General features: G+C 37.8%; 1 protein-coding gene across 3 annotated transcripts in view; it reads right to left on the bottom strand.

Moving 5' to 3' along the window:
• Nucleotides 1-1,744, bottom strand: part of LOC133643420 (G-protein coupled receptor 22) — a 107,581-nt gene extending 105,837 nt beyond the window's left edge. For all 3 annotated transcript variants that reach the window (XM_062037986.1, XM_062037988.1, XM_062037990.1), the window contains exon 1: nucleotides 1,690-1,744. The gene's annotated coding sequence lies outside the window, so the exon portion shown is untranslated. The remainder of the gene's footprint in view (nucleotides 1-1,689) is intronic.
• Nucleotides 1,745-13,192: the final 11,448 nt, after the last annotated feature.

The following is a 13,192-nucleotide window of genomic DNA, read 5'->3' as shown; positions in this document are numbered from 1 at the left end:
TGTGAACCTACACCAAACAAGAATGACAAACACATTTCGGGAGAACATCCGCACCGTAATACAACATAAACACAACGGAACAAATACCCAGAACACCTTGCAGCCCTAACTCTTCTGGGCTAAAATATACACCCCCGCTACCACCAAACCCCGCCCACCTCAACCGATGCACGGAGGAGGGGAGGGTTGATGTGTGGGGGGGCAGGGTTTGGTGGTAGCGGGGGTGTATATTGTAGCCTGGAAGAGTTAGGGCTGCATGGGATTCTGGGTATTTGTTCTGTTGTGTTTATGTTGTCTTACGGTGCGGATGTTCTCCCGAAATGTGTTTCTCATTCTTGTTTGGTGTGGGTTCACAGTGTGGCGCATATTTGTAACAGTGTTAAACTTGTTTATACGGCCACCCTCAGTGTGACCTGTATGGCTGTTGATCAAGTGTGTCTTGCAGTCACTTACGTGAGTGTACAGAAGCCGCATACAACATGTGACTGGGCTGGCACGCTGTTTGTACAGGTTGTAGAGGGCCCTAAAAGCAATGCCATCACGGCACGCCCTTAATATTGTTGTTTGGGTGAAAATCGGCAGACATTTGAGAGAATGGTTGCCCTGAAATTCGGGAGTCTCCCGGAAAAATCGGGAGGGTTGGCAAGTGTGACGCTGTCAAGCGCCATTCATATAAAACTCACGGGCCGCACTAACTAAATTTTCATATTAAGGTGCGGGCCGCAAAATAACGTCTCGCGGGCCACAATTGCGGTTTTGAGACCCCTGATTAAGAACAATAAATTAGTTTTTAGTATAAGTTTGCTGGTTTCAAGAAATGTAATACAGAGCGCATATCATTATGTCAAGATAATGGCACTAACATTTACTTAATTTAATATTTTTCAACATTTTGAGGAAAAGGTCTCTTTTTTTTTCTACCAAGAAAAGTGCACTTGTTATTATTGAGAATATACTTATTTTAAGGTATTTTTGGGTTCATTGAGGTTAGCTAATTTTACTTGTTTTGGAAAGTCTTGACAAGCCAAATTTTCTTGTTCTATAGGCAGATATTTTTGCTTAGTTCAAATAAAATACCCCTCATTTTTGTATTTTCTTTACTAGTTTTTGAACACTGACTTTTTGCAGTGTAGGGTTAGGCTTCCTTTGCACCCTGGCCGATAAATCATTTATTTTCTTATTTCTTTCTTATTCCTTCTTCAAATAGTCTTGGTGTTAACTGGGTCATCCTTCCCTCTTTCTCCGTATTCTCCCAACATTTATTTTCTACTTTTTGTTATTTGACATGTTAGTGTCTTGATTCTGTCTCTCCTACAATTACAGATAGAAACCAGAATGACATTAAAAACATGCTTAAAATAGATTATTAAAACGATGATTCTTAAATAATCATTGACTTTAAGACTTTGTGGACACATTATTTCAAAATTGTAGGATTCAACTACTTTGCATTTCATTTTGTCGCCACCGAAACGTTATCAAATGTTTTGGGTGACAATTCCAGCTAATTTTTATTGCTAGCAAGCACATGTCAAGCAAACACATATACACTCATAAAAACATAATATGTTGCTTAAAAGCTGAAAAACTTGACATAATTAAAAATATAGTGACAGTTTTTAAAGACACTCACTGATTTTCAGACTTTGCAACACATTTATTTAAAAACTATAGGATGAAGTTACTTACCATTCAGCCATGAGGGGCAGAAATGCAACGTCACTTCCGGGTCACGTCTTTAGAGGTGGGGCCTAAATTTAGACTCAGCCGCGCCTCTAAAACTCTTGTGTCCTGGTAGTGACATAAAAACTAGGGACATGAGTTTTTGAGTGTATATATATATATATATATATATATATATATATATATATATATATATATATATATATATATATATATATATATATATATATATATTAGGGCTGCAACAACTAATCGATTAAATCGATTAAAATCGATTATTAAAATAGTTGCCGATTAATTTAGTCATCGATTCGTTGGATCTATGCTATGCGCATGCGCAGAGGTTTTTTTTTTTTTTTTTTTTAAATAAACCTTTATTTATAAACTGCAACATTTACAAACAGCTGAGAAACAACAATCAAAATAAGTATGGTGCCAGTATGCTGTTTTTTTTCAATAAAATACTGAATAGGATAGAAATGTAGTTTGTCTCTTTTATCCGATTATTAATCGATTAATCGAAGTAATAATCGACAGATTAATCGATTATCAAAATAATCGTTAGTTGCAGCCCTAATATATATATATATATATATATATATATATATATATATATATATACATATATATATACATATATATATACATATATATATATATACATATATATATGTATATATATATACATATATATATACATATATATATATATATATACATATACACATATATATATACATATATATATATATACATATACACATATATATATATATACATATATATACATATATATATATATATGTATATACATATATATATATGCATATATATATATATATATATATATATATATATATATATATATATATATATATATATATATATATATTATTTTATTTTTTTTTAATTTTTTTTTTTATATATGTCTTGATTGGATTATACAAAAAAAATAGTGCTCGATACCGTGGTAGAGCGTAATATGTATGTGTGGGAAAAAATCACAAGACTATTTCATCTCTACAGGCCTGTTTCATGAGGGTTTCCTCAATCATCAGGAGATTTTTCTGATGATTGAGGAAACCCTCATGAAACAGGCCTGTAGAGATGAAATAGTCTTGTGATTTTTTCCCACACATACATATATATATATATATATATATATATATATATATATATATATATATATATATATATATATATATATATATATATATTTACAAAATTAAAAAAATTTATAAAAATATATTGTCAAATATATAAAAAGTATATAAATATAGTTGATTGGAAAGTCTTCACACATTTATGGACATCACAAAGGGACAAGCGGTAGAAAATGGGTGGATGGATGGACTTGAAGGGTTGTTATGAGTTGAAGGATGCTCATTTTACCTCCGAGTCCTGATCCTGGCATATTGATGCAAACTTCCTGTTGACGCAACAAGCGCTGGTGTTGGCGAGGTGACATCTTGTCAAAGGCTGGAGGTCACGTTGGAGCAGACACCAAGGTCGTCCATCTGTTTGCAACAAGCGTGACGTTCCAGCATCCTCTCCTCCAAGAACCATCATTTCCCCCACATGTCTGCTTCCTACAGCCAGCTGCTAAATTACACATTTGCTGGGAGTCAGGAGAGGGAAGTGGCTTTTGCCTCCAGGGGACGGAAGATGCCAATAAAGAAGAAAGAAAAACGGGCCATCAGTTGAGTGGAAATGGAATTAAAAATGGCAGCGAGGTGGCGATGAGAAGTGACGGATGCTAATTTTAGTTGATGCTGCTAAAATCTCCCATGAGAGCGTTTTAATAACGTTGGGGCTTTGTGACGGACAGCTCAACGCCATCATGAAGACATTATGCTAATGGCTGACTCACACAACACGACACGTCCTGAGACAGAGTGGACGGACATTAAATTGAAAATCTTGTATTATGGATAATAAATATGTTGATGATTATAGCTTACTGCTAAATTTGCTGATAGAAAAGTGTCTCATAAAAAGTTGAATATAATTAACTTACGCCAACCAGCGCATAAAGTGTGAAGAAAAGTGTCAGACGTGTGGGCGGGTCCTGTTCTGTGCTGCTCTGTGATTGGCCAGCCAGCGTCGATTCTGGATGAGTTTAGCAATGAGTTAAACGAGACCCTGAGAGGGACAAGCAGTAGAAAATGGATGGATGGATAAAACGTCAGCGTACGAAGAAGACCACTGAGAACTTTTTCATGCAAGACAATGCCAAGCCACATTCAGCACGTGTTACAACAGCGTGGCTTCGTAAAAAAAAAAGAGTGCGGGTACTTTCCTGGCCCGCCTGCAGTCCAGACCTGTCTCCCATGGAAAATGTGTGGCGCATTATGAAGCCTAAAATACGACAGCGGAGACCCCCGGACTGTTGAACGACTGAAGCTCTACATAAAACAAGAATGGGAACGAATTCCACTTTCAAAGCTTCAACAATTAGTTTCCTCAGTTCCCAATCGTTTACTGAGTGTTGTTAAAAGGAAAGGCCATGTAACACAGTGGTGAACATGCCCTTTCCCAACTACTTTGGCACGTGTTGCAGCCATGAAATTCTAAGTTAATTATTATTTGCAAAAAAAAAAAAAGTTTATGAGTTTGAACATCAAATATGTTGTCTTTGTAGTGCATTCAACTGAATATGGCTTGAAAAGGATTTGCAAATCATTGTATTCCGTTTATATTTACATCTAACACAATTTCCCAACTCATATGGAAACGGGGTTTGTAGATGTCTCCGTTATCCACATGTTTATCTATAACCCATAATGTAGGTGTAGCGACGTAGTACTCCTTTGTGTTGTGTTTTCCCCAAAAGATGACACCCAGTCTTTCTTCTGGCTCAAACAGGGTTTATTCTGGTAAAAAAAACAGTCATAATGAGTCTCCAAACAGCCTTCTCTACACATTCCAAACCGTCACATGGAAGATAGCAGACTCACTAACATATTAATCACACGATAAAAAAAACACACAATACCTGGTAAAAAACAGTCATAATGAGTCTCCAAACAGCCTTCTCTACACATTCCAAACCTGCATAGAAATAAAAGAAAACAAAACTTAACATAAATGTGTCCTTTAAGTCTACAGCAACACAGCTAGCCTGCTAATAAGTTAGCTGAAAGCTAATTGACGGGGCGCCAGAGAGCACAACTTACCGCCACATGGAAGATAGCAGACTGACTACACATACGGGGCCTCAGCCTGGAAGTCTGCTGGGACATGTGACGTTCAGTGACCATAAAAAAATAGGAAATTACAGCACTAAGCTTAGAATAGTACAATTTGCAAAATAAAGAGTCACATTACATAATGTGTAACTATAATAAATTAGATAAGATGACATTAAAATAAAATGACATTAAAATAAGAAGAGTAGTAAGACAGTAAGCAATTGAGATCATAAATGGGTGAGGGCGGACCTACGTCACTTCCGCCTACCAATCCCCTAGCAACCGGGAATTGGTTGAAAACAAAGCAGCTCACAGCGAACACAGCATTGACAGAAAAAGCATTTAACGAGCGTTGTGGCTTGGAAGTCGGCGTTAAATCCTTCATCTACGCATTTTTACTTATTCGCATATCGTGTGAAAAAACGAAAATGTATTATTTGCGTCAGACTCGTCTCAGTGAACTTTAAAGCTTCTCAGGCTTAGCTTAGCTTGCTAGTTAGCTTAGCCTGCGCGCTACTAAGAAAGAGACGCGGAAGTTATCAACAACAAGATCGAGTGTTAGTGAATAAAATATTGAGAGATTTGAGGGCCAAATGTATTGAATGGCAACATGAAAATTATAGGGTTTATTGGTTTTTAAAAACCCAACTGTTAAGTGCAAATTTAAACGAAACCGGTTTTCGAAAATAGCTAGCTAGGCTATAGACTATATAGTATATTACTTACTTAACTTAATCCTCTTCTTCCCGGATGGGAAATAAGGCTTCGACGACTCGACGCCATTCATCTCGCTGCTGTGCTGGTCTCTGTGCCTCGCCCCATGTAAGCTTCATCTCTTTCAGCTCCCCTTCAACTGTTCTTCGCCAGGTGTTCTTTGGCCGCCCTGGCTTACGTTTTCCCGGTGGTGTCCATCTTAACGCTGCCTTTGGTATCCTCTCGTTGTCCGGTTTTCGAAATTAGCTAGCTAGGCTATAGACTATATAGTATATACCGCATGTTATTTTTGTACAACAACTTCAGCTGTCGAACGTTATAAGGTACAAATTCAACAAGTACAACATTAGCACGGACGTATAGCCAAGTTGTGGTTAAGAAGGTGGATTTTTGTTCCTTATATTTACCAGAAAGGAAGTGATCCGAACACACGACCCGGGACTTTGGGGGACTCCAGTGAGAACCGTCCTTGTTTTCCCGGTGTAAAGCTGCGAGCCATTTGTCTCGTCTCTGTGGGCTTTTATCACGCTTTGGCAGAACAAAATACAACCTTTGTTTTCCCTGTTTCCAGTTGTGGTTAGCACAACCAAAAACAACACAGTTTTTCTGCATTTTGGAGGCAGAATGACGGGTTTAACCAGCGTAGGTCGACAGGTTAAAGAGTAATGGCAACGGTTTGTTTTCAACGCCAGTCTGGTTGCTATGGCTGGAAGAACCCGTATGTAGCTCAGTTGCTCGGATGTCGGCCCTCACCCATTACCTCTGTTACATAGGCAGGCACGGAGGTATTTCTCAGCGTGTGTTTATTCCATTCGGCACGTTAATACACTGACACACAACATCCGGATTCCCATCATGCATTGCTTCAAAACTACGGCAAGTAGTAATGTCCAAAAACATAACAGAGACGAAGCAGAAGAACGAAGAAGAGACAGTCATGGCGACGACGAGTAAGAAGAAGAAGTACGCTTGCGAGTTCCAAAATGATTGGAAACAAGATATTCAGTTCCTCCAGGACAGCTCGAAGGGGAAGGGGTATGCCAGGGAGAGATGGAAGATTCCAGACTCTGGTGCATTTGATGAAGGCACTTTTGTACGTGCCACACAGCAATGCATCACCAGAGGGGGTGTTCAGCATGGTTAGAAAGGTAGTGACAGAGAATAGAACGAGGATGGACAATTCAACCCTAAACTCCTTTCCTGCTAATTAAATTCCACAGATGCTGCCCATACCTACGCTCCTTGAAAGGCTGTGCTACTGGCTGCAAAGCATTGCACTTTCAAATACAACAATGAGTAGAGAGGAGTGTTATGTGTGTATATGTGTAGGGATGATGTTCAAAACCGGTTCTCCCGGTTGTTCGATAAGAAAAGAACCGATTCCATGGGAAAATAATTTTTTTTTGTCCTGTCCAGCTTCTCAGGCAAATCATACAGTAGATGTAGATGCCCATATAGGCTGTTCACATTTACTTTACAAAAGAGAAGTGTAGGATACTTCTCTTGTTGCCTTATTTGTATTTGACTTTATTAAATGTATTTATATTATCATTTGGTGCAGCCGGGCCGGAGCAGGAGGGGATAGAAAGAGAAAAAAAGGAAGACAGAGGGGGGAATTGTGGGGATTAGACAGAGAGACAACCACAACAACAGCAAACACAACAACAACAACAACAATAGAGCAACATCAGAAAATACGACATGTACATAATGATGGTAAAAGTGATAGCAAAGAAGCAATTAGCGAAATAAATAATAATACAGAAATGACAATGAGCATTATCACACTAAAAATGGAGCAATACAAATACCAATAGAAACAGCGCTATTGATAATGAACAATACCAATAATTTACCTCTATTATCAACAATACAGTTGTTCAAATGCAACAATATATATACGTAATGATAACTAGAGATACAAAAGAATGCAGAAAAATGGAGGGGAAGAAAGAGAAGCAACCTATATTAACCTTGTAGATTGTTATAGTAACAATAGGTTAACTGATGGACCCCAGAAGGATGTTCCAATAGCAGCAGAAGTGCACTTTTTGGAGAGCTGTTTTATTTTCAGTTTCATGCCCAAGGGACTGATTTTATTTAACACTATATTATTATTTATACACCTATAGTGATCACAGAGACAGGTTGTTTTTGTGTTACTGTATATATTTGTTTTTATGAAAAATCCCACTTAATATACTTTGGGTAACAACAGTCAATATTTATTTCTTTTCTTTTCTTAGGGGGGTAACAACAGTCAATATTTATTTATTTCTTTTTTTATTTATTTTTTTCTTATAAAATAAAAGTGAGCTTTTGTTAAACCAAATATTGTGGGTTTTTTCCATATACAACAACCTATCTGGATTCGATAAGAGAATCGATAAGGAATCGGTTCGATAAGAGGATTCGATAATGGGCAAGAAACTTCATAATTTCTTATCAAACATCATCCCTATATATGTGTAAATAAATGAACACTGAAATTCAAGTATTTCTTTTATATATATATATATATAAGAAATACTTGAATTTCAGTGAATTCTAGCTATAAATATACTCCTCCCACTCTGCACCGCTCGCACTCGTGCACGGGCATTAAAAACGTGCACGGACGCACTTGGCAGTAATCCTGTTTCTCTCACACGCGCGGACACGGGCAATAGGTGGCCATGAGGCGGCTCGCAGTTGTCCGTTTAAGCACATTCGCTGGCATGTTTCGTCGCCCTGGCAACAGCCTTTATGCTTGTGGGCGGCAGGAAGAAGGAAAACAGACTTTGTGCGTCCTTTTGACGTGCTTCAAGCGAACACTTTGGACCAAAAAAGTCAGGATCAAACGTTTACATGCACTAAAAAAATTTTTTTTTTTTAATTGAATGAGATTAAGTTGAATGATGCGGACACCTTTGTTACTGGATACTTTATATATGTAAGTAATATGTAACTTTAATTATTTGATACATGTTTATATTGACAAATGTGCTGTTTTAGACTGCAACATTGTTCAATTATTATGTACGTCTAGCTCGTGTGCTATTGTGTGCTTAGCTGTTGTGTAGCTGCTCGCCCCTAATAGTCTGTAGCCCAGCATGTTTACCTTTTGTAAACAACTTGACTAAAATAGAAGAAAAGAGAGACTGTCCATCTTTGCACATGTAGACATATACATACATATATATATGTATATATACATATATATATATATATATATATATATATATATATATATATATATATATATATATATATATATATATATATATATATATACATATATAAACCTAGAGCTAAAACGACGTCCCTTCTGTCTGTGCCATCTTCTTCCCCCGTACAACCGTAACAGCAACTGTCAGAAAGCGGCTTGAAGATGATCTGTAAAACATCATCTATGCAACATTTTGACCAAAGAACCACCATTACATGTTATGTAGACCACAAGGAAGTCTTTTACATTTAGAAAAAAATGACATGACTCCTTTAATGCGCCCTATAATCCGCCTTATACATGAAAAAGGATCGAAAATAGACCATTCATCGGCAGTGCGCCTTATAATCCGGTGCGCTTTATATATGAAAAAAGATTAAAAAAATAGACCATTCATCGGCCGTGCGCCTTATATATGAAAAATGATCGAAAACAGACCATTAGTCGGCCGTGCGCCTTATAATCCGGTGTGCTTTATACATGAAAAATTATCAAAAATAGACCATTCATCGGCCATGCGCCTTATAATCCGGTGCGCCTTATGTATGAAAAAAGATCAAAAATAGACCATTCATCGGCCGTGCGCCTTATAATCTGGTGCACCTTATATATGAAAAGATCAAAAATAGACCATTCATCGGCAGTGCGCCTTATAATCTGGTGCGCCTTATATATGAAAAGATCAAAAATAGACCATTCATCGGCCGTGCGCCTTATAATCTGGTGCACCTTATATATGAAAAGATCAAAAATAGACCATTCATCGGCAGTGCGCCTTATAATCTGGTGCGCCTTATATATGAAAAGATCAAAAATAGACCATTCATCGGCAGTGCGCCTTATAATCTGGTGCGCCTTGTATATGAAAAATTATCAAAAATAGACCATTCATCGGCCGTGCGCTTTATAATAATAATAATAATAATACATTTTATTTATAAGGCGCCTTTCTGGGCACTCAAGAACACCTTATATATGAAAAAATATATATGAAAAAAGATAAAAAATAGACCATTCATCGGCAGTGCGCCTTATAATCCGGTGTGCTTTATATATGAAAAATGAGCAAAAATAGACCATTAATCGGCCGTGCGCCTTATAATCCGGTGCGCCTTATATATGAAAAATTAGCAAAAATAGACCATTAATCGGCCGTGCGCCTTATAATACGGTGCGCCTTATATATGAAAAATGAGCAAAAATAGACCATTAATCGGCCGTGCGCTTTATAATCCGGTGCGCCTTATATATGAAAAAAGATCAAAAATAGACCATTCATCGGCCGTGCCCCTTATATATGAAAAATGATCGAAAATAGACCACTAGTCGGCCGTGCGCCTTATAATCCGGTGTGCTTTATATATGAAAAATTATCAAAAATAGACCATTCATCGGCCATGCGCTTTATAATCCGGTGTGCCTTATGTATGAAAAAAGATCAAAAATAGACCATTCATCGGCAGTGCGCCTTATAATCTGGTGCGCTTTATATATGAAAAATTATCAAAAATAGACCATTCATCGGCAGTGCGCCTTATAATCCGGTGCACCTTATATATGAAAAGATCAAAAATAGACCATTCATCGGCCGTGCGCTTTATAATAATAATAATAATACATTTTATTCATAAGGCGCCTTTCTGGGCACTCAAGAACACTGTACAAAATCAAAACAATAAAATCAAATTGGATAAAAAACAACAACAACAAAGATAGAGAAGATATAATCCGGTGCGCCTTGTATATGAAAAATGAGCAAAAATAGACCATTAATCGGCCGTGCGCCTTATAATACGGTGCGCCTTATATATGAAAAATGAGCAAAAATAGACCATTAATCGGCCGTGCGCTTTATAATCCGGTGCGCCTTATATATGAAAAAAGATCAAAAATAGACCATTCATCGGCAGTGCGCCTTATAATCTGGTGCGCTTTATATATGAAAAATTATCAAAAATAGACCATTAATCGGCCGTGCGCTTTATAATTCGGTGCACCTTATATATGAAAAGATCAAAAATAGACCATTCATCGGCCGTGCGCTTTATAATAATAATAATAATACATTTTATTCATAAGGCGCCTTTCTGGGCACTCAAGAACACTGTACAAAATCAAAACAATAAAATCAAATTGGATAAAAAACAACAACAACAAAGATAGAGAAGATATAATCCGGTGCGCCTTATATATGAAAAATGATCAAAAATAGACCATTCATCGGCCGTGCGCTTTATAATCCGGTAGAATAGGCGCTCAATAAGTAATTTAAGCGCTATGTAGAAACTGAATTGCGCCCAAAAATTTGCCTTCCATGAAGACGGAGCCGATTGGATTTTTGGTCCTCTGTAGTGACATTTTAAAGTTAGCTAGCAGGCTAACGTTAGCGCATGATCCGCTGTATGCAGTTCAACGGCTGATTAAAGCGCAGCAGCAGCATCTTGCAGGAAATGATATTTTTCCAGAAGAACACCAAGCACGGCACGAGTCTCCATTATTGAAAAAATGCAAATGTTTCTATTTTTCACGCAAAAGCTCGTAATCTTCCTATTAAGGCCCGAGTTTGCCTTTGATGCCAGCGGCGTGGCAGCCATGTTGGGAATGACAACACCACCAAGACGGCTGAGAAATGACGCCAACACTCACGTTCAATTCAATTACAATTCACTCTTTGACTTTCTGCTCAGCCGAAGACGACCTTGACTCGTCGCCACTTTCAGCTCAAATTAGTCTTGCAACTCATTACTTTGCTCAGATGATGGAATGTTGCTATTTTTAGGACATGGAAAAAAACACAATGTCAGATGCAAAATGGATCTTGTTGGGGTGTTTAAACTCATAAAGGTGGACATTTGTTTTGCTTTTCTTTGGGTACTGGAATACAATCAAATAATTACGACAGGTAATTGTAGTGATGTGCGATACCATTGATTTGAAATGCAGGCTGGTATCGGTGATACCGATCCGATACTTTGTGTAAATATACATAATGTGTCTGCTAAAATTTAAAAAGTTGTGTGTTTTCAAATGACATTTCTATCTAAAACAGGGGTCTCAAACATGCGGCCCGCAAGACGTTATTTTGCGGCCCCCACCTTAATATGAAAGTTTAATGTTAGTGCGGCCCGTGAGTTTTAAATGAGTGGCGCTTGACAGCGTTGTGTGCCGAGCTGAAGGAATCTACCAATCCCGGTGTGGTATAAGGCTCTCGACAATATCGAGGGTGTGCCATGATGGCACTGCCTTTACTGTCCTCTAGAACAGTGGTCCCCAACCACCGGGCCGCGGCCCGGTACCGGTCCGCGGACCGATTGGTACCGAGCCGCACAAGAAATTAAAAAAAATAAAAAATAAAAAAATAAATAAAATAAAATAAATTTTTTGAATAAACATAAAAAACACAATATATACATTATATATCAATATAGAACAATACAGTCTGCAGGGATACAGTCCGTAAGCACACATGATTGTATTTATTTATGTAAAAAATAAAATAAATAAAAAATAATTTTATTTTTTTTAAATACACCCCTCTACTACTGTTACCCCAGGTGGCCCTTGGCAAAGGCCTAGTACCTGACTGCCCCCTAGCCATGGATACGGTGAAGACCTCAACGGCGGAGCAGGCGGAAGACGGTAGATTTAAGAACTACCACAACGGCTGCGATGGCGGATGAAGGCTGCAGCAGAAAAGGGTCCCCAGTCGTCTTGGACTCCATGCCACTGGACCTTGACCCGATTCTGTCAAGGATTGTGTGGTGACTGTCTGTGCACCAGTCTCCCCACGTTAAACTAAGTCACGCACAGGCGTCCTCCATAAAGGGATACACCCCTACCAGGAGGATCGTCATACTCGTTCGAGTGACCGCCGATGATGATGATATTCCCCGACTACCTGCCTGTCTCACGGACATTCGAGCCTGCCTTTCCCCTTCCGGGACTTCCACCTCTCGCGCAACACTCCTGGTAACACAAAACAGCTAATCTCCACACATAGTCTCACACACTCTTGGATTTTTGTCAAACTCCATGTCCTTAGTTTATTCATATTATTGTTTGTTATTATATACATTGTTAATATAAATGTACCGTATTTTTCGGACTATAAGTCGCAGTTTTTTTCATGCGACTTATACTCAGGAGCGACTTATGTGTGGAATTATGAACACATTAGCGTAAAATATCAAATAATATTATTGATGTCATTCACGTAAGAGACTAGACGTATAAGATTTCATGGGATTTAGCGATTAGGAGTGACAGATTGTTTGGTAAACGTATAGCATGTTCTATATGTTGTAGTTATTTGAATGACTCTTACCATAATATGTTACGTTATCATACCAGTTGGTTATTTATGCCTCATATAACGTACACTTATTCAGCCTGTTGT

Source organism: Entelurus aequoreus, linkage group LG26 (assembly GCF_033978785.1).
Source record: "Entelurus aequoreus isolate RoL-2023_Sb linkage group LG26, RoL_Eaeq_v1.1, whole genome shotgun sequence".
In the NCBI taxonomy this organism is placed as follows: domain Eukaryota; kingdom Metazoa; phylum Chordata; class Actinopteri; order Syngnathiformes; family Syngnathidae; genus Entelurus; species Entelurus aequoreus.
This window is presented reverse-complemented; position numbering and strand designations above follow the sequence as displayed.